We start from the raw sequence: 26,882 nt of genomic DNA, 5'->3' as shown, positions 1-26,882 counted from the left end.
CAGAACATCTATGGGGTCAGCGATGGCATCTGTATATGCAAACACATATTTATACCACTTTGAGAACAAATACGTCCTAGAACACCATCATTGGGCACCTCAGATATTGATGTTGAAGCACTACATTGATGATGTCTTTTGAGTCTGGTGTGGCCCTAGGATTGAGTTAGATCAGTTTTTTTTTTTTAGCTATCTGAACGGAGTACACCAAAAAATTAAATTCACAATGGAAATTGGCGCACCGACTCTACATTTCCTTGATGTGGAACTTAAAATTCAGGAAGGAAGACTTACCACCTCTATATATCACAAACCTACCGATGCAAATAATTTGCTACATTATACAAGTTTACATCCCAAACCCATGCTGAGTAGTCTGCCAAACAGTCAAATGCTACGCCTGAAAAGGATCATCTCAGACCCAGCAGGTCTGGACTCGGAATGCTGCAAATTGATTGACAGATTTGAGTATACTGGATAGAACAATTGAAAGAACAATCCCGCTTAGCAGAGAACAACTCTTGACACCGAAAGATAAAAATAAATCAATACCTCTTCTCTACATTTCAAAATGTTCACGCCTGAGCTTTCAAATTAGTAGAACCATCAAGAAAAATTGTGGCATCCTTCATAACGACTCAACCCTATCTAAGCTGTTTCCAAAAGCACCAATGATGGCCTTCAAAAGAGGCAGCAATCTGAAGGACAGATTAGTGAGAGCCGAGAGGCCATTTAAGGAAAAACCACTCCTACTTAAAACCAAGAAGGGTACTTTTCCCTGCCTCAATTGTAAACATTGGAACAACATTATGAAGGGTGACACCATCTCTCACCCGCACACTGGAAAGAAGATTAAGATACGGGACTTCGCTACCTGTATGCCAGCAGGGTTGATTTACTCCAAGTGCCCTTGTGGCAAATTATATATTGGACAAACAACAAGGGCAGTGAAAGACATATGTACGGAACACAAGTCCACCATTAGATGTAAAAATATGAGATCTCCAGTAGCACGTCACTTTGTTGAACAACAACACACTATAGCGCAAATGAAGTTTCAGGTGATTAATGTGGTAATAAGGCCCCAGCGGGGTGGAGACTATCTCTCCTCTTCCGTACAGAGAAATTTTGGATTGATCAACTGGACACGTTACAACCCAGGGGGCTCAATGATGAGTTCTCCTTGAGCTGTTTTATCTAGAATTTGATTAGATAGCTGCGCCTGCTAAAAAGTTTTTTTCCCTGAGAGTGTCTGGCTCTTATGGCCTATGACCTCTAACCTATAACATATCCTGTTGTGCTGTTAGAATGAACCTCATATGCTATTTGCTTACAGAGATTGTTTCATGGGCTCAGCCTATCACTTCACTATGTACATTCATGTTGAACTGGTGTATTGTTTCTTTATTATGCCTTGATAAGGATTTCCTGAGAATGTAAGTGTTATGTTCCCTCTCTAAAATCTCTGTCAAAATGGACCATATGGTAGTCTTCTGTATCGGAAAAGTAAGCTGTAAATAGTCCGACCTTCTAAATTGATTGTCACTATACATTGTGAATGGGGATCCATCAGCATTGTTTGGATTCATATATCCCTCTATGATAATTAGAAATGGTACAAGTGACATTCCATATATGATACCAGATGCTTCTATCACTGTCTACCTAAACCTCTGGACATCGTCCTCTTCTCAACTTGGAAAAAGACGTATCTTTATTGGACCCCAGGTGATGTTCACACCTATATGTATATGCAAAATGTATACATTTTTTAAACACGAATGGGAGGTTAACGTTGATATTTAGACTGTTGTCAGGTATATTTCCATTGTACATCAGCATTGGAGTTAGTTAGATAATATGCACTATTGCCAGGCATTATTGCCACCTGTATATCTAACATTTGAATACAAGGCGACACAGCCTTTTCTTCCTCACTCTAAGATGGCTGCTGGCTTTTTCAGCCCTTCTTCTTAGTCCGTTTTCAGTTTTTGAAACGCTTACTCCCATATGGGTAGACAGACGCGGCAGAGCAGTCTCCCTAGATACAGTGGCCGCGGACGCTTAAGCGGTAGCTTTCTCATCCGGACTTAGCATTTGGAATTTTTCCATCAGGTATGCCAACATTTTAGCTTGAACAGATGAATACATTTGTTTGCAGGTGAACTGATATCCCGCCTAACAGGCCCGTCACTACGTGTTCACCTTTGAGCCTGCTTGAAGCGCGTCCTTGACACCGGAGTGTGTTCCTGCACTCGAAATCCATGCAGCCAAGTTATTTCCCGTAACTTGCCTCAACCTTCGTCCACACAAGGTACATTACTCAGTATCGTGCTTCATTATCCCTGTTTCTTAGTGGTAGATATAACGCCACCAAAACATCATAGCACGCCTTCCTCTAAATACTCCATACGATTGTCTCTATATTAGGTACATTGAACATGAAGAAATACGGGTATTTCTGCTCGAGCATTCGGCTCCATTTACGCCACATATTGGGACACGAGAAGGCACATCATGCTGTTCCTGTACTAGACTCAGGGTGTGTATCATCCGTATACCATATCTTTTTTGACTATGCCTCATGACTTCCGTTTGAACTGTTCCTCTAATTTAGAGCGTCCTCATTTTATGTCACTCAGGGATAATTAACTACGTTGCCATATACATATACATATGAACGAGATTCTTTTGTTTATCTCCTTTATTTCCTTAATGAATTTTGTGCTAAATTGCCATAGTGTGGACACATAAGCCTCACACCCCGCCAAGCTGGGGCTTTTACCATTAGAAAATAGTATACCTTTATGATGATGGTGTATAAATCCCTTACTTAATTGAACACTCACAATACAGAGTTTGTTTAACTTGAAGGTATATACCCACTTTAGAAAAGGTATTGCTGAATCTCTGGTTTTCTGACATATATCATGGCTGTTTGTCTAGTGGAAATTATTCCTTTCTCTTTCTTTTTTGCTTCCACTTTGTTCCCAATGATTTTCAACTACCAGCAAATTCAGCTTAGGCTTCTGATGAAGAGGGTTACCCCTTGAAACGCGTAAAGCCGTCAATACTATCTAGAACATGTGTGTTTTGTTTTATCTCTACACTGGATGCTATCTATAATTAAAAACAACTGTGTGCTTTTACAAATTCTCTCTACATGTAATGCTTTCAATAGCTTATGTAACATTTGATTGATTACACTTTATTGTAGACTCTGGAATTACTGTATTACTTTTCTTTACCTCCTTTCTGGTAGTCCATCGATAGTGTGCATGGGACGGGAGGAATCCGTAATAGGTTCTTTTTCTTTCTCTTCTTCGGGTTCGTCCATTAATCATAATTCCTCTCTTATCTTGTCGTTACAACAATGAATCATGAACTGATCCCTTATATGTTCATGTAACTTCTCTCCAAACTTGCAGTTGAGAGAGAGATGCCGCAAAGTTGTTAAATATTCCTCCACAGACTCCCCTTCTCTTTGTTCTATCACACCAAAATTATATCTCTCCAAAACAGTACTAGTTTTGATATCAAAATGTCAATCCAGTTTATGCAATGCCACATCAGATTCGTTGGTACCACCTTCTTGGTCCAAGTCCGATATGTCTGGTAGGGTTTCATAGATCCGTTGTCCTTCATAGCCCAAGAAGTGCATTAACAGCGACACCTTACGTTCCTCTGATATGGTATTGCCATATGCTGCCTTCACATAATGGATGAAACCCTTACTCCTGAGTTCCTACTTTTACACGGCCTGGACTAGCCATGAATACTGGTGGACCTGGTACCCCTGACACTGCCATTCCTTAATTCCTACAGTTCTTTTGGGCACCAGGAAGATCTAGTACTGCACTTTGTGTTTTTCTCCATCCTTCTTTTTTTCTTTTTGAAAGTACAAAAGCAAACGTTTTACCACGTGTTAAATTGTTCCTTCTCCATTTTTTATTTTTTTTAAATGTGCGTACTGATGTTAGCGTGGCTCACCTTCACAGCACCCTTCCATTTGTATGCTGTAAGGAAGCAATATGGGGAAGAGCTTCTCTTCACTGTACACTTCCTTCTCTGTCACACTGGCTTGTGACCGGCACTTCCCAGACCTCGCGGTTCTTCCATTCATACGGGATGGAAGCTCTTATGCTCCGTGAGCTCTTTGGACTGCTGGCCTGTGTTGGTGAGGGATGCGCAAGCGCCCATGGGCGCGCACACTCGCTCCCACTAGTTCCTTGCACGAGATGTGTCCGTCGCTCGCGCGACCCTCCCTTTGACTTTTGGACCCTAGCTGCGCACCGCTGTTCACCCAGGGGTGATATTTGCCCCCTTCCTTCCTACCTCGCGCTGCTTGGGCTCCATTGGGGCCTGTTAGGAATTTCACTCACTGCTTCCGAGTGCCTTCGGATCAGGTGGCCTGCTGCGCTTCGTTCCGGCCCTCTTTCTTTGAAGGCCTGTGATTTCCGGGGAGCTCTTCTCTCCACCTATGAGACTGCCCCAGGGATTTCCTCTTGGACAGGACACGTCGCTATTTCACAGCTCGAAGCAACGTGATGGATGGTGGGGGTCTGCTACGCCAAGTTCTCGTCGCCAGTGTAAAGAAGCTGGACCACGCTCCAGGTAAGCAATGATATGCAGTTTATTAGTTGAGTTACATAGTAGAAAGACCCCCCAGCACATCTCACAGAACCTTGACCACCAACTGAAATTTTACTAAATATAAAAAGTCTACTGCAGTGCTGGAACAGTCCATATTCCATCTTCACATTCCACCAGGAGACACATTACAACACCATCATTAGTAAAGCTGGCTGCCATCCAAAACACCTTTTGTCATAATTGCGATCTATTGATCGCTCCATTGCTTCCAGCAGGAATCTATCAAAGTCAAACAAAAATATTGGGAGAGGCAAACCACCCTTTAAAAGCCACCTTTCACAAAACCTCACAGTGCAAATCCATATTTAGAGAATAGCAGAAAGGCATCTTCAAAGCAAGGACATACCAGTTGGGAGGGAGTCACGAATATGGTGGCCATAGAGGGTATGGGTGATCTCTGGGGGTTGAGGTAGGTCAGCAGATATGCGATATGACCCATGGAGGAGGTTTATGGGAGATCCAGCAGAGCTCCCCAAATCTGCAACAGCCGGTACCTTGCACACCCTGCAATCACCATATCACAGATTCTCCCCATGGCCCACCATGAAATGTACTACATAAAAAGTGAGGGATGGTTCTCCGTAATGACACATTTTAAGGGGTATTTTATCAGGAGGCAGGTATCCCCCGGTATATCAGGCTCAGGAAAGGTTTGTAAAGAATACCATGCACTCCGTGAGAGGGCTTCTTTCCCCAGACTCGGTCCACAAGCCTGCTCTCGGAGAGGGATTCCTCGTCGGGTGCACCTTGGGCGAGGGAGCCCCAGAGTGGAATGCTGTCTGGCATCTGCAAGAGAGGAAACAAGTGCAGACAAGACCTTACAGGTAGCGCTAACATGGGATGGCCCAGCAGCCATGATGCTGTATCCTGCCCACAAGGTGACAAACACTTGAGTCCTTGGTCTGCAGGTACAGGATCCTTAACAAACACAAGCAATTGGAAAATATGCAACAGGGAAACTGGCCCACCAATATAGAAATAATAATGCTAAAATTGCAGTATACGAAGAGGCACAAACCCTGCAGTATTTAGCATGGCATTCCATAGAATGAATACATTAGCAGTGAGAGGAGCAAGAGAATTAGAAGGTGAGACCAAGAGTTGGATGAGCCAAATATGTCGCATTTTAAGAGCAACAGAGCAACAGGACATAATCGAGATAGTAGAGCCAGGGGCTTGCTGGTGTCTTTGAAACAGAAGCTTGCAGGTGCCAGGTATACTGAAAAATAGCAGAGCTAGTTGCCTGCTTGGGGCTATAGCCCAGATCTTGGTGGTTGCTGCAAGGCCACCATAGCTGTGTGTGTCAAAGTAAAGACGTGTGCTGGTGCATTTAAAATCCCCTGAGACTGTGAATGTATCCAATCTCACTTTCCCTGGTGCGGCAACGCTGGGACCTTGTGGATCAATAGAACAGCTATTTGGACATTGGACTAAGGATTTTAGGCTCTCGTAGCCTGGGTCCATTTAACCTGGTTAATGTAATCCATCACTGAGACAGTAAAAAGGTAGTTCCCATTTTATGTTTTTTGTAGCTATGCCCCTGTAGAACATTTTCTCACCCTGCTGTGATCCTTCTCGTAGGTGTAGGTGAACCCAGGACTTAGGTTGGAAAACGGACCCACCAGAGTTACGAGGAGTCTGTAACAATTGGTGTCAGTACCCCCCTGGTGCCTCCATCCATGTTGCTGACCGTTCGGCAACATGGATGGGGGCGCCAGGGAGTACTGACGCCAATTGTCACCGACTCCTCCTAACAATTCTTCACACAAAGCAGAAAGGGGAGGATTTTGGTCAAAAATGTAACCAGGATTCCAAAATGGCCACCAACAGGAGAGCAACGTAATTCCAGCTCTCCTGTTCCCCGAGCCTTTCAGTGCCGATATAGCTGTAATAACTCGTATTGAAGGTGCAGGTGAAGCGGACAAGAAGAAGCCGACCAGACCACATCTCCAGTGGCTGGAAGTGAGGGAATCAGCCGCAACATACTTGAGCTCTGTACGCTTAGCGGAGCGGGCGAACACTGCAGGTGCATCCTGGAACGTAACACGGGCCGGCCGACGAGGAGAGGAGGAGCGCACCTACGCAGTCCCAGAAAGCGAAGAAGGTGCGGTGCAGGAGATGAAGGGCATCAACAGCGGGAGATATAGGTAAACAGAGTGCAGGATCAGAGAGGAGGGACAGCCGCTACACACCCCAGTAGAGGAAGACCAGGATAAGGACCGAGTCTGCCGTAAAAGAGAAAAGATATCCTGGACGACACTGGGCCCCCAGAGGTGTGAAAATCATCCTGCAGTTAAAGTAAGGAGGCGGGAGGATGGCCCGGAGAGGCAGAGGAGCAGAGGAGTGATCGTGGCGAGAGGCATTCTCAGAGGCCAGAGGGAGTGAAGGCCTGGGAAGGCCAGCACAAGGAAAATAAGGAGGTGCGCTTTGTCAAGGTGAGCAGGCGCGATTAAGCTGCAGCAACCATCAGTACAAGTGCCCAGCTTGGGGTGAAGGGGAGCGTTGGGTCCAGAAATAAGGACAGAGGGGGCCAAAGCACACTACATTGTACTTGGAGAGGAGGTGGAGTGGGGCAATAAGGAGCACCTACCCAAAGGGCCAAAAGGAGGCACACCCCATAGGTTTTCAGAGCAACGAAGAAAAACAGGGCCCTGAGGTCACCCCTACTAACTACTCCTAAAATTACGACCATCATTGAAAGAGCTCTCACAGCGCCCATTACATCTAAACAGGAATAGACCCTCAGTCAAGGACCAGATAGTCGCATACTCGTAGTAAAGCAGAGAACCCCGCAGATCTAAAGCGCAGTCCCAACCAAGGGGGAGAGGCTAAGCTGAATAGAAGCAAAGGAGAGCTTGGGCTACCCCGACCTCCCACTGGAGAAGGCGAAGAACGGGGAAAAGCAGCAAAAGCACCAGTATTAAGACTACAACCTGGGAAGACGGACAAAGGTAAAGCTAGAGTGATCCCAGGGACAGGGGTGACAGCTTTTAACAAGGTCAGCGACCCTGCTAGCACGAGGATAACCCACTGCGTTAAGAGCAGAAATGTCAAAAACTAGGGGGAAGGACTCCGAACCACTGACAAAAGCACAAGGAAGCCTGCGGAAGGCGCAATAAAAAAATGTGGAGGAGGGACACAGGATCAAGCTAAAGGGGACAGCAACCCAGATGGACAAGAAGTCATGCGGTGTAACAGTGAAGATCAAGAGGTCATACACGACATCCTAAAACAATATTTCCAGGACTTTGGGGACAAAATTGCAGGGACAGTCCAAGCTCAACTGGACAAGGTGCAGGAGGATCTGGCTTCAACCCTACACAGATAAAAGGGGATGTCCCAAAACTGGAGGAGAGAGCGGACACCAATGATCCAGCACTGCAGGAGCTTGCGGACGATGCACGGAAAACATACAAAATGGTGGAGCACCGAGAGCAAGCAACCCATAACCTGGAAATACAAACGGCGGACCTAGAAAACCAGTTTAGGAGATTTTACATCAGAGTAAAGGGCCTTTCTGAGGAAGTGCAGTATAACAACCTTAAGGAGACAATTCTGCGAATATTCACCAATTTGGCAGAACCACCTGCCCCAGAGTCCGTCTGTGTGCCCCCACCTGCCCCCGAGTCCGTCAGTGTGCCCCCACCTGCCCCTGAGTCCGTCTGTCAGCCATCTTGCCCTCCCCCTCCCCCTTTCACCTTTCAATTATCTTAGCACTTACTCTTATCATTGCCCCATGACCTCTGATAACAGCTTGTCTGTCCCCCCTTTTCCTCCTTGTCTTCTCCTCCCACTCCCACCCAGCACTTCCTTGCTCAATCGCTGACCCTTTAAGATGGTCACTTGTTTTGTTCCTCTCCTCTTCCCTTCTCTCCCCTAACCACCACCAACCCCTCCTCACCCTCCTCTTGTCACTCTTGCACTGCAACAGTTGTCGTCAGGCATATTAATGTTGCTGCTAGTATTGTCTGCTTTTTTTCCTTCCTCTCCTCTCCCTTATTGTTCCATGCACTTGCACTATCTGTTATGATATGATACTTATTCTCACATTCCGATTTGTTTCAAGGACCTGTAAGAATGTAACTGTATTCCCCCATGTTCCCTCCCTCCTTGAAGCGCTTTGAAACACATTGTGTATAGGCGCTATACAAATAATCAATCAATCAAAACCGAAGATGGAGCTGAACTAAGACGAGTCCACAGAGTTGGCCCACTGAGGAAAGAACCAGGAGCAAGACCGAGAGATGTCTTGGAGGCCTGACATGATTATTCCCATAAAGAAACTATACTGGGGGTGGTGAGAAAGGTAAAACAGTTATCTTACTATAGCTCAGAGCGGCAACTCTTCCAGGATCTGTCCCAGATAACACTGCTAAAGATGAAGATGGGCCCAGTGGCAAGCTTTCTTCGCGAGAAAGACATCAGATCCCGCTGGACATTCCCCTTTGGCATGGTGTTTGAATGGGAAGGAAGCAACACAGGATCTCAACTTGCAGGGAAGGAGCAGGCATAGAGAAGGATGGAAGAGAAGTAAGCCCTCCGACAAAACCAAAGCGAGATAACAGAAAGGACTGGAAATGGACAGTAGTGCAGTGGCAAAATACAAAGAAGAAAGGCTAATCAGGGGATAAAACAGAAGGTCCAGATCGGAGCCCAGAGGACTCAACGACCATACTGAAGAACCACATGAGTCGGTGGTAGATTTCGCTGCACAATATATAATATGTAAGAACACCCAGGGAGGGCAAGATTTGTTAGCAGACAAGGGTCGGGAGGCAGGATTTGGGATTGAGAAATGGGCCTGGGCGAGCCTGCACATGTGGGACTGGGTTGAATATAGACTCGATCCCCGGGCAAGGCGAGTCGGGAGGGGCAAGTGGCTGGTCTAGTCTACCCAGTCAGGGGGGAGAAGGGTGGGCAGGGAAAGGGTAGGGGGGGAGAGGAAAGGGGAAGGGACTCAGTCGAATTTCCACTGGAAAGTCAGAACAACTAGATTCCACATAGGATATGGCTAATAATGGCAGATTGGCGATTATGTCCCTAAATATAAACGGGATGAACTCACCCTTAAAACGTAAGAAGTTGGAAATGTTCCTCCAGAGGGAAAAAACAGATCTCCTGACACTTCAGGAAACACATACCCAAGCCACAGACGCACACAGAATAAAGATTCAGGGCTACCAACAAATCTTCCAGTCCAATGGGGGGAATAAAAAAGGAGGGGTATTAATAGCGGTGCGTAATAACCTCAACATAAATGTGCAAAGCTGAGAAAAAGACACTATGGGAAGATACGTGGCCACCATCTTGCAAGGAGGGGGAAGCTTTATACGATTGCCACTATATACGCACCCAACACAGGGCTGTATAGTTTAATTCAGAAAATCTTAGACAGGGTGGAAAAATTTGCCAGAGGACGGATTATATTAGCAGGGGACTTGAATATGGCCTGGGACCCAGAGGTGGACATCCGGTGGAGGGATTAGAGAGACTTGTGCTGATGATGGCTGGAAGGGAAAGAGGGGGGAATCAAAGGGATACACTTTCTTCTCTTATGTGCATAAGAGGTCCTCCAGGATAGACTATATCTGGGTGTCGGAAATTTCTAGGCATGGTACTAGAAATAGAATTGGGAGCAATAGCAATATCAGACCATGCCCCCTAACTATGACAGTGAAAAGGAATAACCGGACTCATGGGTAATGGAAATGGAAATACCCTGAATATATATTTAAGGGCAAAACCTTGAGAGAGGAATTACGGAAAAGTATTGAGGAATTCTTCATAGATAATAAAACGGAGGACACATACCAGCAGGTAAAATGGGATGCCTTCAAGCAGCAATAAGAGGAAGGATTATTGCGATAAAGGTCCGGAGAGACTGAGAGAGAAGGGGCTTAGAGAGGGACCTGGAAGAACTGAAAAAGGTCATGGCAACAAAGGGAGTGGGAGACAGTGGGAAAACTCGTAGGGAATACAAAATAAAAGCTAACTATTAGAACCTGACCCAGCGACTCTTGGCCAATGGCCAGCTCTCGGGAGGGGTGAGGGTCTCAAGAGGCATGAAACGGTGCCCTCTGTCCCCCCCCCCTACTCTAGTCAATCCATTTGGAGCCACTAATGGCAACAATTAGGGATTCAATGGATATAGTAGGAGTCCCATTTGGGGGAATCACACATAAGGTAGCTGCCTCTGCGGACGATTTGCTATTAATACTCCGTGAACCGGAAGGATCGATAAAGGCACTAGAGAGGGAACTAAGCAAATTTGAGACTATTTGGGGCTTAAAGATAAATAATCACAAATCAGAGATATTGAACCTTGCGGTCCAAGTGGAGAAGAATCAGGAACTCAAAAAATGATACTTTTGGGCCACCAAGGCTATAAGATACCTAGGGATAAACATTGCGAAAGACACTGAATTGTTATATACAGTAAACTATCCCCCGTTAGTGAGGGAAGTTGTGAAAAAAACTAAAGGATTGGGGCCCACTGTCAATATCTTGGATCGGTAGAATCAACGTTTTGAAAATGGTGATTTTACCAAAGCTATTATACTATTTCGCAGTGCTGCCAATAAAGGTACGCACCCAAGTCCTTTTTCTATGCTAACCAGAGAGACACAGTCAAATGTGTATGGAATAACAAGAAACCTAGGGTTGCACGAACAGTAATGATGATGTTGCGTAAAAGGGGGTCGTGGGAGGGCCAGACGTCAGGGCCTACTACCTGGCCGCACAGATGAGAGTTCTTAGGGACTGGGTAAAAGACTACAGGCAGAAGGTTTGGCGATAGATGGACAGCGCAGTAACAGGGGGACATCTGGAGGGGGTGCTGTGGAAACCAAAAAGGGACAGACCAGGCAATATGTATGTTTGCAAGATTGGAGCCCTAGTGGGAGAAACCTGAGATGAAGTAGTATGTAGAGCAGGATTCACAACATTCCCATTACTGTTCACTCCAATAATGCATAACCCGCAATTCGCCCCAGAAATGAACGGCCCAGCATTTAATGAATGGGAAAAAGAAGAATGTCTCAAACTAAGGTATATGTCTGAGGAAGGGAAGATTAAGACCTTCAAGCAGTGCAAAGCAGACCTTTTGGTGTCAGAAGGCAAGAGATTCCATTATGCACAAATAAGACACTGGGTATTGCATCCAATAAACAGGGAGGCTGTGACTAGACCCCTTGTCCCCTTTGAAAAACTGCTCATATCGGATTCCGGGGACCAACCTATGGTGGCCACAATATATAAACATATCAAAGAATATGAGGTAGAAAGTCCAGGCGGTTCATGAAGCAATGGGAAACTTTAGTGGGGGCTCTGATGTGAAGGAATAGGCTCAGCTGTGGACAAATATCCCCAAGGCTCACAAGGTCAAATCAAGTGCAGGAGATATGGATGACACTGATGTTTCAGTGGCACCTCACGCCGGTGCGAGTACATAAGTGCTTCCCGCGGGTATCCTAGAATTGTTGGATGGAATGTGGGGTGTAAGGGACGGGGAGCACATATGGTGGGAGTGCTCACACATCACACGGTTTTGGGGCAAAATAGAAGGGGCTATTGAGGAAATCTTGGGTAACAGGCGGGGGACATAGAGGAATGGCGATCATAGGTATAGGAGGAGTACTTGGTGAATTGGCACTAAAGGCTCAGCGAAGGGTGTACGTGATACTAATGATGGTGCTGACTTTGGTCATTGCACAAAACTGGAGGAAAAAAAAGAGCCGCTGAGGGAACACGAATGGGTGGGAAAAGTCTGGCATTTCGCAGCACTGGAGTGGGTGTCCTACTCTCTTCAGGGGGGCTCTGGGGGCTTTCTCACTGATTGAGTCCTAGTACTAAAATCTTTAAAGAAGGATGCCATAGAAGCGTGGTGCCCAAGGCTTGTGCGACTAAGGGGGACATCTATTGGAAAGGGGCAAAGGGATGCGTTTCTGAAGAAGACAGAAGTAGTCAAGTGCACTTAACAACAACTACAGGAAATGAAAGTTCAGTGGAAAGAGACTGGGAAGGAGTGAGAGGGGGGTTGAGAGGAACAAGGGTGGGGGCAGCTGGGAAAAGTTTACTTGTTTGAAAAATTGCAATGAAAACTTATGTGGAAAAGAAAATGGAACCAACTGATGGCATGGAACTAATCCAGCACGTGCATTTTGGTGTCTTAAAATCAGAGAAACACGGATTCAGAGGGTGTTCTCAGTCCTGAGGAAGGTAGCACAGTTACCTAGAACCTGTCAAGACTTGAGGTCCGCGTAGATTAGGTATACCTCCGTCCCCAAGCACCGAACAGAGAGATGGAAACAACTTGCTGTTCAGTTGAGGCCACAGGTGGCAGGAACAAGAATACCGGCTCCACAGGAGGCTGCAATGGAAGGAAGGGCGGTTAAACAAGTACACCACTGGAATACTATCACTGTACAATGGTTGTAAAGGTTAACTAAAGGACACCTACCAGTTGGGGAGCAGGAGAAGGGCCGGGGGAGGAAAAGAACAGGATCCCTGTTAAGGATGTCCCCCAGGGCGGTCTATGATGTTCCCTCAGAGAGTAATGTGGCAGCAGCAGAGCCAGCACAGGTGTGTCAGGGAGGCAGCAGAGACTCACTGGGTTGCCCCTGTGTATAAGGCGAAGGCTCGACACAGACCTATACCCACATGGCAAGTTTGGCATGGTTGCAGAGAAGGCAGATCCAAAGGAAGTCCAGGAAACGTGTCAGAGGACTGTAGAAACCAGATAGACAAAACGTGATGTGTCGTACCAGGGAGAGAGCCAGTAACAGTCCGAAAAGCGGGACCTGAAGTCAAAGCAATCCAAAGTAGCAGTTCAGACGAGCGCCGTAACAAAGGGCAAGGCGGGAGGCAGTCCAGAAACAGAAGGACGAGATCGGATCCAGAAGGTGAAACAAAGCCGAGAAGACGAAACACCAAACGCTGAAAATGCACAACTGAGAAGCGCTGCATAGCGCATTCGGCGTCTGTCTATATCGTTGCCACGGCGTCCAAGTCACGTGAGTGGAGTTGCCGTGTCATGTGATGCACAAGGGGCCGACGTGCTATGCGGGCTGACAGCCTTGTTGGGCACGTGCTAAATCGCCTTGGTAATTGCCATTGCGACCGCCCCGGATACTGCATTCCACATGGTGCACTGAGCCATGTCAGCGGGACTCTCCGGCGATGTGCTGACAGCACTTGGCTCCGCTGCTGGGGTATGATGTGCACGGACCCTGTGAGTAGATGTGCCTTGGGGTGTCTGGTGCAGGGCAGAAGGTGACAAAGCAGCTGAATGCATGACAGCTCGCCCCCCCCAATTGCCCACAACACCGTGGGCTGGACAGATAGTCTCGATGGAAACGGGAAACCAGGAGCAGGGCATGGACCTCACTGGCGGGCTCCCAGGACCTCTCCCCAGGGCCGAAACCCAACCAATCAACCAGATAATAGAACTGCCCCCTGCTAATGTGGGAACCAAGCATTGTCATGATCACAAAGAAGATGCCAAAAATAGCCCCCAAAAGAATCAGGCCATCAGCTTATTATTCCTGGTTGGTGGGCAAGCAACGCTGTTTTGTAAGTAGGGTTTAATGGTGACTTCCTCATAGCACAATATGGCTGCCAAGTTCGCTTCATGAAGGTTGCCATGCAGGTCTAGGTGTTCTAGCACTGTTTCTACTTAAGCCCCTCCCCTCGAGTGCCCCGCGCTTCGCGTCATTCTCTGCATAGCAGTGTGACACTTACCACTGTCTTGTCACAGCTAGTTAAAGTATCTTAGAAATTCTCAAGTTTTATGCAGCAGTGTTTCCCTTGTGAATCCTCCATGCCATAGAGCCCCTGTCCTGTCCCTGAATTCGTTTTTTGGGCAACTTAGGTTTTCTAGTCACGTAAAGGGTTTTATCCCTCCGTTCCCTCAGGCTGTCAAGGCTATCACAGCAAGTATTGTTCATTTAGCAATGTGTATTCCTTGTGTTTCTACTCACTTGGCTATGTAGTTTTGCACTGTATATAAGTTGTTCTTATTGACTTTGAAGCTTGTTTTACTTGCATTTTGATGTGCGCGTTTGCGCTTCCTATATTTGGTACGCACTTTGTTATGTCGCTGAGTTTAAGAGCATAGCTGTACATCGCTCGTAGCGCAGTGAATTGTTATTTAATGTGCGACGTGCTCTTCCTTGTTGGACGCACGCCATCTGGTATTCCCATACAGAGTTTCTGCTTTTCACACACACATGCATGTACATGGGACACTAGTTTCAGTTAGAATTGTGTAATCCTCTCAGTGAAGTCTGGTATCGTGTGGTGGATATTCTGACGTTCACTCCTGAGCAAGTCTCTGAGGAAAAAGGCATCATTTTAGTCACATTTTTCCCAGAAGGTTGCTTGTGTGCCTCAGTGACGCATTTGATGTTAGATAGGCAAGAACCCCATTGAATTCATCCACTGCCCTTGAAATTCCGTTAATTGTTTTCTGGGGGTATTAATACCAACGTTTCCACGCACTGCAGAATTCATCTCCTCATTGTTTCCCTTTTTAAATTGTTTTCACAGCAGCGTCATAGTACTTCCCCAGATTCATTCCTGGTTAAATGAAAGTCACCAAGAGCAGTTTACCCCTCAATTCTTTGCTAAGGAGTCATTCTCCAGTAAGGTCCCTCTTCATGTCATGATGCCTACCCCCGGAGCACCAGGCCAGGCCCAGCACCCCCGGGGGCAGGCATCACGCCCCCGGGTAAAAGCCCAGCGGCCCTTTATAGGAGCTCTTTGGACTCTGTCCTGGCACCTTTGGCGCCAGGCTCATGTTGGACATCAGTCCTGGCGCCATAGGCGCCAGGCTCATAAAGGGTAGTGTTTGGTGCACTTACCTGAAGCAGACCATGCTGCACACTCACCTGATGCAGACCATGCTGCATGAAGAACCAAGCTAAATGAGGCTTAGGAAGGAACTATTTTGTTACATGGGTGGGGCTGTGGAAGAATACTCACCTGGAACTTCTTCCAAGGCTATTTAAGCCACACCCGGACAGCCACACGTGCTTCGCGTTGTTCTGCATCCCAGGAGCTGAACGCTCACCGTGTCTGCTCCTGCACCTGGACTCCAGCCACGCCCGCCTCGAACCTGGAACACCTGTAAGGGAATAAGAGAAGAGAAAGGTGAAAACCAAGAACTATTTCAACCTTCTTACCTGCATCCGGAATCTTCACGCCAGCATTCCTGAAGGAAGACTTCCATTTAAAAGCACTGCGTTGCTCGCTGCAGCGCCGCGCTTCACTCACCTGTTCCCGAGACGCCGCCCGGCTCCATCGCGGCTCTCAGTGCCAGTCGCCACATCTCTGCACCGCACCTAGGGAGAGAAGAAGAGACAAAAGGTGAGCAAGGGAACACAAGAGGAAAGCCGGATTTTCAGCCATATTACTTACCGGCTATTCTTGGTGAGCCATTCCACATCTCGGGTCGGCGCCGCATCTCTGGCAGGTACCGCAACCCGGCCCCTATGGGGAAAGGACAAAAGACATTACTGGGGAATTATAAAGACATTTAGAGGGGTCGCCCTCATCACTGACTCACCTGATTTTACCCCGGCAATTTAACCCTTCAACCCATCGCCTTTGTTCTGCACCTGAAATAAAGGACAGAAAAAGACAACATAAAAGGAGGCTTACACTTGAACTTTTGCATCTTCATACTTACGGCGTATCGCTCAGTAAAGTCAAGTGGATTTGCCAGCGCCATTCTGAAAACCAATGAAGTAACTGGACGAACACGCGCCCCTGCACCAGAAGCAGGATGGAGAGTTCATTCTTCCAAACCATAAGGTGAGCTTAAACCGGGGGTTTTGGAGGAAGTCAGAGGAGAACGAAGGGGGAAAGTGGGGAGCAAGCACATTATTCAGCAGACAGTTCATCCCCTTTCTCATCTGCAGAAGGATATTCCTACGGGGGTCCTGTTCAATCGGTGGTCCGAATTCTGCGCATCTCGCTTGAAGAGGCCACAGCAACCCAGACCAGACCAGCGCCTCCGTGGGAGCCAGGTGAGCGTTACAGAACGCAAAGCCTTTCTACAAATTCCCACCCAGGCGCTATGGAAACTTCCGAGACTGACCAGTTGGCCCAACTACTGGGGGAATTACGGGCCGAAGTACACGACGCTCGTCAAGAGACTAATGCTCTCAGGAGGGAAGTGATTGTAACAAAGAAAAGCGCTGATGACCTGGCTAGACAGCTTTTGCAAGGTCAAGCTGGACAAACTCCTTTACCCGGTTCCGGAGGGAACCCCGCTCCTGTGCTTTCCAGTAACCCGGTGCAGATTAATCTACCTGGAAACATGCCGCTGGCCCCACCCGAACGCTTTGCTGGGGACCCCAAACGATTCGCCGTATTCATGAATCAGTGTCGTTTGCATTTCCTGTGCAGACCTGGGGCCTTCCCTAATGACCAGACCAAGGTAGCCTTTGTATTGTCATATCTCAGCGGCAGTGCTGCCGATTTGTCAGTTCCACTGGTAACTCAAGATGACCCGATTCTTCGTGATTTTCAAAGATTTCAAGCAAGCATGGAAAGGTTATTTGCTCGTCACTCCCAGGGGCAGGCTCTAGATGACGAACTTCTATCTCTGCGACAGGGCAATCAAGACCTCCTTTCCTACATTGCAACCTTTAATAGACTAATTGTGGAAACTGGGTGGCCAGAGGATAAAAGAATCACGTTATTTTATTGAGGTCTACGCGGAGAACTTAAAGATGTGCTGGCCCAAGTTGTAAATCTGCCCCAAGAGTGCTCTGAATATATAGACTTAGTGGTCCAATTGGATCACAGACTGCAAAACAGAAAAGCAGATCGGTCCAAGTTTGAGACCCGGGTGTTAGTCAAGACCCACGCTAACCTCAAGGGGGCTGAAGCCTCAGAGCCAATGCAAATCGGAGGAGTTAAAGGACCTTTAACGCAAAAGGAACGTGAAAGAAGACGGCAGATGCACTTATGTCTTTATTGTGGATCCTCTGGACACTTTCTACGAGATTGCCCGGCAAGGCCGCCCAGGAAGGTAGTAGGAGCCGCTGAAAAAATCCATGAAACCTCTGTATCGGGAAACGACCCCGCCCGACAAGCGTAGGGGTCTGCTTGCCGAGCTTGAAAACAAACTTTCAGACCTCGCATTTCACTGTGCCAATGGTCCTCGTAGATCCGGAACAGCCTAAGCGGTTGCATGCAATAAAGGCATACATCGATAGTGGGGCTATAGGAAACTACGTGGATCGTGAATTGGTCTCCAGGATTAACCTTCCCCTGCGTCCTAAAACCAGCAAAGATGTGATCACCACAGTCGATGGAACGGAAATTGCCTCGGGACCGGTAACACATTCCACAGCTGAGGTAACACTTGTAGGTCCGGACGGCCATCGGGAGGCAGTTGTGTTTGATGTAATCAAGGCTCCACAGTTTCAGGTTATACTCGGAATCCCTTGGTTAGAGACACATAATCCTCGAATTGATTGGCGAGCGAAGAGAATAACCTTTCCAGAGTGTGCACAAACCTGCTACCCAGAAAATCTGAAGGTCAGTCTAGCATCAGTAACCTCTGTCTCCATGCAACTACCTCCGGAATACCAAGACTTCCAGGACGTCTTCCAAAAGGAACAGGCCAACACGTTACCTCCTCACAGATCGTACGATTGCCAAATCGATCTGGTGCCCGGTGCACAACCCCCTTGTAGCAGGATTTATGCCCTTACTGAGCCGGAGAATCTGCATTTGAGACAATATTTAGATCAATACCTAGCCAATGGTTTCATTCGCCCGTCAAAGTCTCTGACATCCTCGGCTTTGTTCTTCGTGCCAAAAAAAGAAGGCGACCTTAGAACTTGTATTGATTACAGCGCATTAAACCAGATAACTGTTAAAAATCGTAACCCTCTGCCTTTGATCCCTGAACTCCTTGACCAGGTGAAGGACGCTTGCATATAAACCAAGTTAGATCTCCGGGTGGCTTATCATCTGGTACGAGTTAAAGAAGGCGACGAATGGAAAATGGCCTTCCGTACAAAATATGGACTATTCGAATACCAGGTGATGCCTTTCGGGTTGTGCAACGCGCCTGCTGCCTTCCAATTCTTCATGATCGATGTCCTTCGGGAACTCATTGACGTCTGTGTTGTCGTGTATATCGATGACATTCTGGTGTACTCCTCTTCGGAATCTGATCACAGAAAACATGTCAGGGCCGTCCTCGAGAAATTGCGCCAGCACAAACTGTTTGCAAAGCTGGAAAAATGCATTTTCCATACCACAGAGGTTGAATTTCTTGGATTCATCCTGACACCTAAAGGGGTCCGAATGGACTCACGGAAAGTGGATGCCATCCTCCAATGGCCATCACCTAGTTCGGTGAAAGGTGTCCAAAGCATGCTTGGTTTTGCCAATTTTTGTCGCAGTTTTATCCCAGAATTTTCACGGGTGGTGCAACCCATCACTGCACTCTTGCGGAAGAATAAACGTTTTGAATGGACCGAGGAAGCTGAACAGGCCTTTCAGGAATTAAAAGCTAAATTTACGTCTGCACCTATTTTGAAACATCTGGGTCCTGATCTCCCATATATAGTCGAAACCGATGCATCCAGCTTAGCCATGGGAGCTGTCCTGTCTCAGAGAGACCCCGAAACCAACCAACTGCACCCCGTAGCATTTTGGTCCAGAAAGTTCTTGCCGCCGGAGATAAATTATGCAGTCACCGATAAGGAATTATTAGCCATTAAGTCCGCCTTTAAGGCTTGGCGGCGTTATCTTCTTGGCGCCAGGTATACCATCACTGTGATCACTGATCACAGAAATTTACAATATTTAAAAACTGCCGAGGCTCATGGAGGAGTGAGGGGCATTATTATATGCGAACTCCGCAATGTGCAGCACCTGATACCATGAATGTTGGTTCTGTAAAGACAGGCAGCGCAGGTACTACTCCATCATTTGGTTGACACGTTCGCTTTGTCTGTCTGTTTCGGGGTGGTATGAGGAGGAGAACCGTGCGTTAATGCCAAGTAACCCAGTGAGAACCCGCCTGGATCTGGAAGTGAACTGGGAACCCGGGTCAGAAATGAGAAACGATGGTAAGCCAAAGAGACAGAAAATGGAGCGAAAGAACAACCCAGCCAACGTGGGAGCCGAGGCTATACCCGAGCAGGGTATAAAGCGGGCCATCTTGGTGAACAAGTCGATGACCACCCAGACCGTGTCATAACCCTGTACTTTAGGTAGATCCGTCACAAAGTCCATAGTGATCGTGTGCCAAGGCCTAGGCGGGATGGGTAAGCGTATGAGCAAGCCTAGAGGACGTCCTTTGTGGGGCTTACACCGAGCTCATATGGAGCAGCTGTTCAGATAGTTATAGACGTCACTACGCATGGAGGGCCACCAACACCATCTCTGGAGTAAGGACAGGGTACGTTTTTGGTCCGGGTGTCCGTTAACGAGGGCATCATGGGACCATTCCAGGGCCGGACAATGCGTTTCTGGTGTGGGCAGGAACAGTCTCTCCTGTACGAAGGGTAGACCCTCGTGTATCACCGGATCCCAATCAGAAAGGAGTTCAGGATGCAGGGCTGTCCCTTGGTGGACAGAGGTCAGTAAGCATTTTGGGGGGTGCATATGCAGATTGGGTTTCCTGTCTAATAGTGTTTCCGGGAAGACAGGAAGGGAGACCCCATCCGGCAATCGAGACAGGGCATCTGCATTCCCATTTGTGACCCCTGGCTGATGTTTGATCACAAAATCATAAGCAGAAAAGAACAAATGCCATCATACTTGATGGCTGTTGGCGGACTTCAGGGTGGCAAGGTCTTGAAGATTACGATGGTCAGTGTAGACCGTGATATGATGTTTGGTCCCCAGGAGGTAGTGTCTCCATACTTGGAAGGCGTCCTTGACAGCCAGGAGTGTAACGCTCACCTGGTATCCACGGGGACATCACTCAGCCAGTTCTGACCTCTTACGACCTGGAACCCTTCCCTGGATTCTACTCGACTGGAGACTGGGCCTGAAACACAGGATTGGTAGAGTTTAACTCCCTATTTTCTCTGTGTGCTTTAACCCCATCTTCCCCGGGTTCCAACCCTTACCTTTGATCCACAGCTCACCTTGTTTTCTTGGAAAGTGTGCTCTCCATCCTGCTTTCAGCGCAGAGGCGCGTTGATTGATGCAGGCTCGTTGCTGCCTAGTTACCCCACTGGCAAGAGTCCGACACGTAAGTATAATGAGTCTTTTGAACAGTTCTCTAACTTCGTTCCTTTCCTTCCTTAGATGATGGCCTGCGTCCGGGGATGGCGACGTGTGCTGAAGGTGAGCGTGAGCGCGATGCGCAATGCGAACCTTTCGTATTTGTATTGAACTGAGTTATTTTTCTGTGTCTTTTAGGTGCCGTAACGTTTTCAGCGTGGATGCTGGTTATGAAGAAGAAATGCGGTGAGTAAGCACGGTACGCGGCGCCTGTAGATGTTTTCACGCTAACCTGGAGTGTCTTTCCCTCTTGCAGATGGATGAGAAGTTCCACAGCCAGAGCTCCCCCACAGCAGCTGGCATTCAGGTAAGCGTTTGAAGCTCGTACAGTCTTTAAAAATAAGCGAAGATTTGCAGAATGCTTACTAATGCCTTTTTTCTGTTCTTTTTCCTTAGGAAGCGGCGTGCCGGGATGGGAATGACACCGCCGAAGATGCCCGCAGAACAGAAGAAGCGATGAATGATGGGCAGAAGCGCCGCAAGGTAAGGCTGTTCCTAACAGTGTTCTTGTTCTTGCAGGAGCTGAGCGCAGAAGAAAGATGCAGGCCTACTGAGACCGATCCGAACACGGTGAGAGTCACGCTGCAGGTGCAGAAAACACAAAGCATGTTTCTCAGCCTGGGCGTGGCTTAAATAGTCTCTGGGTATCCCAGGTGGCTCTGGGCTGAACCACATACAAAAGACTAGACTGCACATGCAGTTCTGGGAACCGAAATATGTGGGGGCATCCATCTTGTCCCCATAAATGCACTACAAGTCCAATCCCCAATGTCATCCTATGGGAGTGAGTGAGTCTGGTGTCACAAGCGCCAAGTCTGACTCCAAGTGGGTCTTTGGAGGGATGGAGAGGCCCTTGAGGGCCATGTAGGTGATCGTGGCCTGGCCCCAGCCTGACATCTTGGGGGGCTGGGGACATGAGGGGCAGAAATCATGACAGGAGTTCCTTTTCTGTGACAGTGTAGTGGGCCTCGGTCGGCGTGAATTTGCGTGAATGGTAGGCCACTGGGTGCAAGAGGCATGTGGTTGGGCGTGTTGTGCATAGGATGAGGCATCAGCCTCGACTAGGAACAGTTCTTGGTTGGGGTGCTGCAATACGGGTGCAGAGGTGAACGCCGTTTTCAGCGTCTCAAAAGCTTCCTGTTGAACAGGTGGCCAGGCAAATGGGTTTTGAGGACTAGTGAGTTTGGTAAGAGGGGATGTAATAGAAGAGAAACCGGAAATTAATCGCTGTAGAAGTTGTCAAAGCCAAGAAAAGATTGGAGGGCTTTGATGGTAGTCGGGCCAGGACAATTCAGAACCGTACGGACCTTGGACATGTTCATGGACAGACCTTTAGGCGTGATGTGGAAGCCTAGAAATTCAACTTCGTGGACATGGAACTGGCACTTTTCTAGTTTTGCATGCGTTTTCAGCCGAGGAAACACCTCGCAGACATTGGACACGTGTTCCTGAAGGGTAGAGGGAGCGTTGCACAGCCCGAACTGCATGACTAGGTACTCGTACAAACCGTGTTGTGTGCAGCACACAGTCTTCCACTCATCACCCTCCGAACACTAGGGCAGTCATATGGCCTATGTGGTGGGGGATGTTCCGCACACCCCTTGTCGAACAGTTCTGATACTCTATGGGAATGCTAGACCCAATGGCACCTACCACATGCTGGGGAGGATCGAGATCCATGGCATGGGGGTCTTCCAGCATTAGCTGGGCCAATGTACCCAACACTTGGGATGGGGAGTCGATGTTGTCGGGAAGGGTGGGGCAGCTGCCTTGGCAATAGGCGGATTCAAAGAAAACGTGACCCAGAGACCAGTCTGACAGGATTGTGAACCCGCAGCCGAGTTGTGGTGTGGTGATCAGGTCGAAGTAAATGGTTTCCCTGTGGGTTCCAGGGTCAGGGGTGCTGTTTGCTCCCTGATGGTCCCTGAGATTAGTGAAGTACCATCGACCGCCTGTACGGGTTCGGGGCGTTTCTTGTTCTGTATGGCAGGTTGAGGGAAGCAGCCAAGGAGATATCAATATAGTTGCCTGTGGCACCCGAGTCGATCACTAACTGGACTTGATGCTTGGTATCGTGGTGGGCAATAACAGGGCCTGCAGAATCATGGGCTTCGTGTGTCCTAAGGGAGGTAAGGTTACTGAGGGGGTCGTGTATTGGCTCATCTGTGCCCCCGGGTCTAGGGACGAGCCTTGTGAAAACCTGATGGCTTGGGTTTGGGGTGCCTTGGGTATTCCTTGATGTAATGTCCTTTCAAGCCACAGTAGAAACCTGCGTTGGCCGTTCTCCGGCGTTCTCTTTCTGTGGCAGTGATCGGACTATGGAAAAAATTGAATCCTTGATCCAAAGCCAACATTGACTCCACTTTGTTTTGCACACAAAGCTGTTCTTCCAGCATCTCCTGATTCTGCAACCATGATCGGCTTCTGAGATAGTTGAATTGAAAATGTACACAAGCTGACGTCCATTTTCCAACTATGGCCTTCTTTGCCACGTTATATATTCCTCTATAGCAAAGCTTCTATGCATCTTTTCTACCTTGCGATACTGCGTATTTACACTTATTGGTCAGCAAGTTACTTTGTCTTCTTTTACATTCATGATTACTTTATTGTTTCGTACATGTTTATCTTATCGCTTCAGTTACATCGTTTTTTCATATCGTTTCAGCATGGCTTTGTATATCTTCTCCATGACATCACTCTGCCCTCATCAGATTTCACTCAGTGCTCATCCTTCCATACGACATCCTTCCACACATCTAGTCTCTCATACACCCGATGAGGTATAGGCATAATACATAGAGTCTCACACTGGGCCCTTCTCCTGCTGTTCCATTATGACGGCGGTGAGGGGGTAGGAGTTAGGGAAAATGCAACCACCTGCTCCTCTACATTCCCCCTCTGGTCGAGTCCTCAACCACATTCCTTTCTTTATCCTCCTTTATCATCTCTTCATATGTTTGCTTATTTGGGACCCATATCTTTATCACCCCCTGCATTCTTTATGTGCTCATCAACACTCCAGGTCATGTGGCCCCAATCTCCTGATGGTGGACAGAAGATCCACCGTCCTACATATTTTTTATGCTCCTTAGGATAGTAGAACTTTGTTCCTGGAGCTGCAAGGGCAATTTTCTTTATGTTCTCACAGGTACTTTCTTCATTTTGCATCTGCTCACCAGTTCCAGTGTCTATATCAATCATGAACTTCATCCCAGTAGCTTTCTTGGCCGTCTTCTCGCATTGTCCAAGATGATCCTTATGAGACAAAATCCTAGAACTGCTCCAGGCAATGTGAAGGCATTTGTCAACCATGAGAACAGAGACGAAAACTAGCCGTAGTTCTCAATCTTGTCTACTTCATCCTCCATTTTTGTATGCAGAGTTGACAACATCGTTATCGCTTCTGTCAAAGTCCCATGTCTTCATTATGGGCAGATATAAATGTTCAGCAAGAAAACCCGATCTTGGCACACACACTTTCTTCCAAAGCTGTAATTAAGTCCAGGACATAACGTTTCTTGAGGGCCATAAGCCTGATTGCCCTCAACTCTTCTTTGATTGCATTAAATCCTTTTATTGTCATATTGATCGTTTTCAGCAGCTCCCATCTGGTTATTTGCAGCCACTTGGCGTTCACTGCAGTCTGAATTCCTGGCAGAAATATAGATGTAAATATCACTACTGTTCGGCTGAACTTATGCTCATCTGGAATGTCATAATAGGCTTCTATTGATTTTGATGAGAAATAATTGCTTCTCCTCTGTCTGCTTCGATAAACAATATTTTTTCCTCGGATGTGTGTACATGTTTGGGAAGTCTGTAATCCGCAGGTCACTATGTGGTACCACTAAGGCTGGTATGCTTATCAGCACCAATGAACAAACTCCTCCCCATCTTGGTGGCAACTTTTATATATGCTCTTGAGCCACAGACCCAATAATGGTCGATCAGGACTGCTGTTCCTTACTTCATGCCTGGTGCATCGAAAACTCGACCACACTTGCGGTACTCTCCAACTTTCACTGTATCACTATTTCTGAAGCATAAAGATGCATTCTTTAGGGGTAGTATCTGCAATGGTCCTTCATCTTGCAATCTTAGGCCATTGGTTTTTGCATTCCTTTTCTGCATTCCTTTTCTGCATTTGCCACAACTACTTCCCATTGTCCGGTTAATGCCGTTGCTCTGCACACAACCAAACCTTCAGGAGTAAGCACTGTTCCTTTAATTTGCTATTGGCATCTTTCCCAGCATTCTTGTATTTCCTTCCCTTCCTTATCCTTAGATTGTAGCATCTTGTTTTCTTCAATCTTGTATCATGCTCCATTTTTTCCAAGCTGTTCGTATTTTATTATTTGATGCATTGCTTCTGGCTTCTCTCTTGACTTTATATCTTGTACATAGTTGTCTTCTCTCTGAGATGTCGCTTTATTCACCCACACTATGGATGCTGTTCTGCCTTCAAACTGTCCACTGGTTAGGCAAAGTGAAAAATGTGTCTGGCAATGTGGCTTTTTCACTGACACTTCTGTTGCTATGAATATTTTAGAGGTTCTCAAAGCATAATTTATAAGGGAACACACATAGCAGCCTTCATCTGACGTTCTCCTTCCCAACTTTTACGTGTTCTGATACCATAGGTTATACGTTAAATTAGCCGAATTGTCAAGATGCATATTTATACCTTCATAATTTTCCCCAACATCCTTGTTAAATCGAAATAAATGCCTAGTAAGATTATAAAAGATGCTTTTCTTGATTTAATCAGGGGCAACAGTAAATGTTTCATTGTCATTAACCATCTCTGTATTGTTTCTTATAACTTGTCTAAATGTCATAAAAATCAGGAGGAAAACACAAATCATAATGCAGAATGACATCACAAATATTTTTACATGGAAACTCTTGATGGCAAGCACCCTCTTATATCCTGAAACCTACTCATTTGTGCTCAAACATTTAATATGTACCTCTGGAAGTCTCTATGAATCACACCTTTATATCAAGAACTGCAAGATGATTGCAACAATTATTCTAAAAATAATGTAATTGTTCCTAGGATTTCCCAAAAAACATTATGACATTAACATGTCTTCTTATTAAAGCTGGATAAGACTGTAATATGTAGGTAAAAACCAAATACAAAAATGTGTGTAATGTTATTGCAATAGGTAACATAAAGATAAAGTATTCTTTTCTTCTTTCAGCTCTGGTACTTCAATGCATAGTGTGAGAAACCTGAAGGCGTGTTACCCGCTAGTCCCCGGGGATCTGTCATGCATGTGGCCAGGACACAACCCTCGTTATTAGATCCAGTTCCTGAGGGTGGACCAGAGCGGGAGGATCACCTGGACGGGGGGGTCTTTGGGGATTGAAGTGGGACCCTGAGGGGAGAGACGCAGTCCTTATGACACCTTTTCTCCATCCTACCGGGTAGGATATCTAGAAACTCAACCCCTCCCTTTCAGACACAAACACTTTCTCACAGACGGACTAACACCAGAGCCATATACCTGACATGTCCCAGCACAAGTGTCAAGGAGAGCTGGGCAACTACTGATAACTACACACACCTAACTTCCATCATACTTCCCCACAAGGATAACAGGCGGAGCACAAAAGCACACTCTGAGCAAGGCCAAAAGCACGAGGAAGCAGCTATTCCGGGACGGCAATTTTAACCCAGGAGAAAGGCGGCGAGACCAGAGAGGACGGCAAGGAGGGAGTTACCCATGCCCTTTTCAAGAAAGGATGGCGACTTTCAAGAAGCCTCAAGGAAAAGAAACATAAGACCAAGAATTATAGCTGATGATCAGTGTATCGTGTGTCAAAGGGGATGTATACGATCAATACAAATCAAAACCGGTTGTTGCCAAACGGTAGCCCTATGATGCACTCCTTGAGGGACGTATAGTCCCAATAGATTCAATGGTCTCAATTATGGGCCACCCAAGTAGGGTAAGCCC

General features: G+C 47.0%; 1 protein-coding gene across 3 annotated transcripts in view; it reads left to right on the top strand.

The window, feature by feature from the left end:
• LOC138447912 (pleckstrin homology domain-containing family G member 4B-like) overlaps positions 1-26,882 on the top strand; it is a 1,180,303-nt gene that overhangs the window by 447,406 nt on the left and 706,015 nt on the right. The gene's annotated exons all lie outside the window — the stretch shown is intronic.

The sequence above is a fragment of the Ambystoma mexicanum genome, chromosome 1p (assembly GCF_040938575.1).
Source record: "Ambystoma mexicanum isolate Mex_15411 chromosome 1p, UKY_AmexF1_1, whole genome shotgun sequence".
NCBI classification, from domain to species: domain Eukaryota; kingdom Metazoa; phylum Chordata; class Amphibia; order Caudata; family Ambystomatidae; genus Ambystoma; species Ambystoma mexicanum.
The sequence above is the reverse complement of the archived record's forward strand: the minus strand, read 5'-3'. Positions and strand labels throughout refer to the sequence as shown.